This window comes from Plectropomus leopardus, chromosome 8 (genome assembly GCF_026936395.1).
Source record: "Plectropomus leopardus strain MGB_pleo_1.0 chromosome 8, ASM2693639v1, whole genome shotgun sequence".
NCBI lineage: Eukaryota > Metazoa > Chordata > Actinopteri > Perciformes > Serranidae > Plectropomus > Plectropomus leopardus.
The window spans coordinates 17555459-17562097 of NC_142183.1; the positions used below are offsets into that span (position 1 = coordinate 17555459).

Sequence of the window (6639 nt, forward strand, 5' to 3'; positions counted from 1 at the left end):
AATCATCCCAGCATGTAGCTGACGCCCTGTGTTTTTCAAGGCACTGCTCTTGTCATTATAACGTCTTAATAATTATCATCCAACAGTGCAACTGAGGAGAGAGAGTGAGAGAGAGAGAGAGAGAGAGAGAGAGAGAGAGAGAAAGAAAGAGGGAGAGAGAGGCAGGCATGGATCGACTGTGAGAGTAGGCAGCACCCTGTAGATGCATGATGAATGAGGGTGTCAGCTGTATTCACCCAACTAGCAGCGCTGTCTCTGAGAGGGTTTGGCCCCATGCGCTGAGACCTGTCTCATTAACCACAGTGATCATGCATTAACAAGAGAGCGAGGGAGAGAGCTGGGAAATAAATCATTTTCTATAAGATGGTGAACCACCAATTTTTGGAAGAGTAATAGCTGTCTCAACGCATTAAACAGACCAACAGCACTCGGATAGAGCAACACACTATGGAGCAAAACTATTGGTCATATTAAAATGTAACTGAACTCAACTTAAAAAAGTAGTTTGTAATTTAATAGTGTCAAATGCACATTTAGAGAAGGGACAGGCAGGGGACAAAGCCTGCTAACACTGGACCTTACTTTCTTGCTCCCCATTGTTTTGGTATCCTGCATTATTGATGTGGAGCTGACATTTTACACTGAGCTTTTCTGAAGCCACAGAGCCTCCACTGTCACCTGCAGTACTGTCTCAACAATAACCATACTGACATAGAGCCATGAAATGATGCAACATACCTGTGGGGACTGTGTGAGGGTCTTATTATTTGTTAGGGAGTTCACAGTGATGTGTTTCACTCTATTGTGTTTCCATCAATACTACTGTAGCACTGATATTCGATTTTTCATAAAAAGAATAAAAAAGCGATGTCTTTCTAGTCCTTATGGATCAAAAATGCTTGGCACCTACAGTACATACTATATGTCTGACTGTTACTCTGGCTGGCATCAGGGGCGTGGTTAGGAGTCAGCTTAGGTCAGTCTCTATGATCATATACTACTACTACTACTCTATGATGAACTGATGGTTGCAGGAGACGTAAAAATACTTTCAGCGAGCCTCAAACTCATCCAGCGCAGCTTAACATGCCAAAAAAAAAATCCCACTCAGCAAAGACACCTCATAGCTACAGCATCCAGTTACCACAGAGAAACTGTCATAGAAAGTGTAGTTTCAACACTCTTTAACAATTCTCATCGTGCATGTCTGAGCCCGCTACAATTAAAAATAAATGCATAAATATTAAGTCCATGATGTAATGCTGACGCGCCACATACGAGATTTGCGAGGGCACCTTTGCTCTCGTCGTGTTTTCCAAATCACTACATCAGTCACACACTTGTTGTTTTTTTTTATCTTGCTCGTTTTTGCGTAACTGTAAAAGCCTTTCATGCACTCGTGAACAGCTGATATGGTTGATCATCATATTGCAATCAGGTATCCCTTGAACAGGCTCGCACAGCGCACAAACTAACACAGTTTTTATTTAGCTGGTGTGCACGTTGCTCTGTGTATCCCTTCAAAACCCACAGGAAAGAAGCACAGCCTACCTCGGTTCGCCGTGACAGCTCCGTATGTCGACTTGTAGCAGTGGCTGGCAACAATGTGACGCTCGCAGTGAAGATCACAGTTGGTAAGCGCAGAAGTTTTGACGAGTCGGTGACTGGGGGATCACACACGCTGTGTCGGTGCCTGACGGATCTGTGTATCACACAACAGTGTGGAGTGTTTATGACAACGCCCCAAAACAAAACTGATCTGCTTGAGTCGCCGCCGGATCATTAACGCGTGTTTAAGATGTTGCTGTCCAACTCGGCTGTGCGCAACGGTGCGCGTCCTCTCTCTCCCGACGTGGTCCCCAACCTAAACGCTCCCCAAGGACACGTGACTAACCCGAGGGGGACGGGAATAGCTCGTATTCCCCCCCACGGCAGCAGCTGGGATCGGTTACACAGCTGCTCCAGTGCCCGTGCAACAAACCCGAGCGGTGCGCACCCATACTCCTCCTCCGCCCGCCCTCACATCCCCTGTGGCCTCACGGTGTCGCTGTCATTTTTACCTTAAGATGCACTGACGGCAAGATGTGTTTGTGAAAATACACCTGTCTCATTGGTCTATGGAGCCAAAAATCGACTAACATTGCTAAAATTCTAGTTATAAAAGTTATGTTAAAGTAGGAAACACTCTGAAATATTCTTTGTCCATGTCATATTTTGAATATTTTAAATAGGCATAAAATCACAATACCTTTGACAAATGAAAACAATCTAAAAACAAATAGCTAGCAAAACAATCTATTTTAAGTATTCAACTCTTGGTACCTAATAGTCTAAGTATAACTTTGATTGTTTCTTATTTATCGATCAATATTTGACAAATACCCAAGAAAATAAGTTTTAGGTTTATACTAATCATAATCACTGGGTTGATTCACAGCAGCCAGCAGCCAGCTTACTATGTGTGTTGGTTGGATCTGCCTTATTAAAACATTGCTTGGAAATATTTTGCATCACATTTTTGTGACTTCTCCAACTACAATCATGTTTTTTGAAAGTATCCAGAAATGTTTATTTGCTTTTCAGTCTCATAGTCCCACACTCACAGAAGTTGACAGCTGCAAAGAGATTTTCTCTTACCTTTAACAATCTTAGCTTGTGTTTATGGGACAGTGATCCTCCAACAGGGCATTATGTGGCACCTTATTTTTGGCCGCTTGAGGATAACTCTGTAGCATTCTCGGCTGAATGATGGTGAAACTTTCCAACTGATAGTTCCCAAAAGCATTGTTGATAAAACTGCAGTTCCAAAAACATGCCATGAACACACCTAATAGCCAGGAAGTAAACAAAACAACAAATTGCCATTATTTAACCTAACTAAATAACAAGCTCTGATAGGGTGTTTCAAGTGAACGTATTTAACTCAAAATGAAATGACTGAGTAAATATTTATAACACCACAATCCATATAAAAGTAAGTGTTAACATTACACATACATGTAGCACTAACCATACCAATTGAACTTTTTCACGGCGGATATTTTGACTTGTCATGGTAGAAAAAAAACACTCACCCAACTAAGCAAGAGTACTAAAACATATGTAACTGATTTCAAATTGTTTTTCAACCGTTTATTTGCCAGCGTGCTAAGCTAGCTAACGTGAAGTCTATGGTTAGCATCTTACCTTGGAGCAGACGAAGGAGCTTTTGTTGATTTTCCACTGATAACTGTGAGTGAGGTCTTCCGCACTGTTTAATCCATATCCGACATCTCCTCTCTTGCATTTTTAGGCTTTAGAAAAGCGAAAAATAGGCGAGGAAACCCCGCTCTAAACTTTGACGATACCAGCAGCATCTTGCAGCTTCCGCGTGCACTCTGACCCGTGTTCTTGCGCACACTCTGACGGGCCCACACGTGCCTAGCTACGGTTGCTAACGCAGGATTGGACAGTTGTAGGAAGAGGCGGGGTCATAATGAGCAAAAAATTAAAAACATCCGGGCCCTGCTGTTCAAATGCTGACCGGACGTAATAAAATATTTAAAAAAAAAAACAAAACAAAAAAAAAAAACACACACACACATTGGATTACATCACTTAATCCAACCTTGATTTTGACCTGGGTCAAACATTTTGTTTGTGTTGTTTTTTAGTTGAATTGGGATAACTTTGATTAAAACAAATAATAATAATCAGGATTATCCTGTCCTGTCAAATGGTTAGTTTTCAGGGTGGATTTCAGGGACCAAAATTTCATAAAATGTTTGAATTGGTCAATGCAATTATGTAGTAGGCATATAGGCTATATACTGTACATGTATTTACATTTTGCATTTTATTTGTTTGAGCATTACAGTGGTTAAGTAGATAAAGTACACAGACATTAGGCTACCTATTAAACCCTTAAGAACACACACACACACACACACACACACACACACACACACACACAGATAGATAGATAGATAGATAGATAGATAGATAGATAGATAGATAGATAGATAAAAATATATATTCAAAAAAAAGACAATGTGCTGGCTACCTGTTGTTCTTTACAAAGCGAGTAGCTTACAGTGCGAAATGGACCCCCTTTTAGAGCACCGGTTATCTGGATTTGCTATTTATGAAAAGTTTATATCTGGATCAGGGTGATTCAGTTCATTTTCTGATCCTGGATAGCAAAGCAACTGGGTCCAGATTATCCAAGTAACCTATTGCACCAAACATCCTTTACAAACTGTGCTGGCCCATTTTTCCCTGTGGCAGCAAGTCATGAGCCAACAATAACTTGTGTGGTATAAACTGGGCTTTTAAAGACATATTTAGGGCTGACTAACTCTGGAGTAGCAGACAGACAAAGAGAAACTTGCTAACTGTGCAACATTAAGCCTAGAAACAACAGATAATGCAAGGCTCTCCTAACATAACACTCATGCACTCCAGGTATGTAAAAAAAAAAAGAGAGAGAGAGCCTGTTTGAAGACCGTGCTAATAATTGCCCTATACTGGCAGGTAACTGTGTCTGCATTCTGTTTGCATTTCTGTTTTTCTTTAGTTGTGATTTAGTTGTGATATTCTATTTTTAGTGTAACTGTACACAGTAGCTACAACTGTAAACTCTTTGAAGTGGCTTATATCTATTTAACAGTGTGTTGCTGTAAGAGCATGCATGCTCAGCTAACACATTCTGTGTTTGCAGAGGAAAATTTTGATGCTCACAATAGTCTTTTATTGGTCTCATCAAAAATAAATTATGCTCTTATTTGGAGATTACTAAATTCTGATCTGTTGTTCCTAAAGCTGCGCATTAGGAGAAATATGGAGCAAAAGAATACATTAGCAAGATTTCTTTTGCTGTGCTCAAATCAGAAGTATGACGAATCTAAGAACAGATAGCCTAAAATACACAGAGCTGAGACCTGAATTTGATCACCGAGACAAAATTGTGAACATGTGCAGGATAATTTATAAACCAATCAAGTTTTCTTTTGGATCTAGCTGTTATCTCAACAGCGGATTATTTCAGACAAAGATTACTACAGTGCGAGAGAAAAAAGAACATTTAAAGATCTCAAATTAGGAGTGGGTTGAGACAAGAGGGAGGCTATTTCTCAGGAGCTGAATTTGAGAAGTATGAGAAAATGTCTTACATTGATGTTTAACTGAGCTCAAGGAGACAAAGCTGGACAAAGAAAATATCTTATTTTTATGTTTCCTTTCTTCTGAATTTTTTATACATTCTGATCTCATATAAAGTACAGTTTGATTAAAAACATAATGCAAACTGTGCAGCAGCTCACAGAGAACACTGGATACCCAAAAGCCTCCCTCCATTTGTTGTCTTTTGACAAAGCAGATGACCATATTCAGAAGGTTAAATATCTCATATGATGAGCACTGGAGTTTATTTTTTTTAAACATTCAGTGGTTGGTATGCTAAAGTTGTGCAGTATTTTGATTCTTGACACATACTTGAATGCTATACAGCATGTAAACACCCTGGAGATGGGGTGAAAAGTTTAGGTTTCTCTGTAAGCATGGCATGCTTCCAGAGAAGCTAATGGGAACAAAATCCATGTGGTTATTCGCATCAAACAAATGCTGATTGGTTTAGAAAACGGAGGGATACTAGAAACACTACAACTGGGCAAAGATTAAACAAAAAAAGCCTGTGTACTAGTATGCAGACACTGAAGGATGTTTCACTCACTAGGTATGACCTTTGTTGAACCAGAGGATATTCTGATCATTTTCAAAATGAGCTCTTTCCCTTGGCAAATTAACTTGAGCTCTTCCAAAAAAATGGGAAGAAAAAAATAAGCAACATAAGAAATGATCAAGAAATTAGTAAGAGGTACAAGAAAAGTATAAATTTAAAACAAAACAAAAGCAAATGGGAAAGTGAAAAAAACAACAACAGGGAAATGACCTGAAAAAAACTCTGGTAAAATATTCAAGTGCTTTTTAGCTTTTTAAAAAATAATATTCTAAATCTATTTATTTCCTGAAATTTGCAGAACATTTCTTGCAAAGATGCTCTTGCCGTTCCCTTCTGATTATTTTGAAAGATATCAAAGGGTTTCAAGGTTCAAATGTTTGTGTAAGGTGTCTCAATGCAGATACAGATTTTACAGGGTGCCTGCAGTAGTTAGGTTTTAAAAATAAGATCTCAGTGTTAAAATCAGTGATATGCATCTGTGGAAACAGAAGCTAATTTCCTCAGCACATGTGGATTGGTGTATGTGTGAGCTGCAAAGCAGCCTAAATACAACAAATCAGCTGTGGAATTGTAAAAGGTTTACCCCTCTTATTGATGTCAAGTATGGATTTTGTTTGTGCTTTACAAAGAGCAAATGAAGTAGAGCAACAACTGAAGACCTCTGAGGCTAAACCCACCTCCTCAGCTACTTGTGGTCGTATTTTGAAGGTGGGCGGATGGAAATAACATTGCTTGCGTGCTCATTAGCCTGATGTGCACTTTCAGGCAGGGAATGTCACATCATTACTGCTGTCTGTCTGCTCTGCATGCACAATGGAAACAACTTTATTCTGCAATGGAAACCTTGGACCTGTGGTGTAATAGGATAATAATTGACAGGTCCAACAGGCCTGGAATAAATGCTTTAAAGTTGGAGTCCA

General features: G+C 39.5%; 1 protein-coding gene across 2 annotated transcripts in view; it reads right to left on the reverse strand.

Moving 5' to 3' along the window:
- Positions 1 to 3343, reverse strand: part of mid2 (midline 2) — a 183195-nt gene extending 179852 nt beyond the window's left edge. The window contains exons 1-3 of one of the 2 annotated variants that reach the window (XM_088081015.1): positions 3187 to 3343; positions 2638 to 2827; positions 1552 to 1702 (exon numbers count right to left, since the gene is read on the reverse strand). The gene's annotated coding sequence lies outside the window, so the exon portion shown is untranslated. Of the gene's footprint in view, positions 1 to 1551; positions 1956 to 2637; positions 2828 to 3186 lie in introns of those variants that run through there. The other variant, XM_042493808.2, reaches the window with a different exon arrangement.
- Positions 3344 to 6639: the final 3296 nt, after the last annotated feature.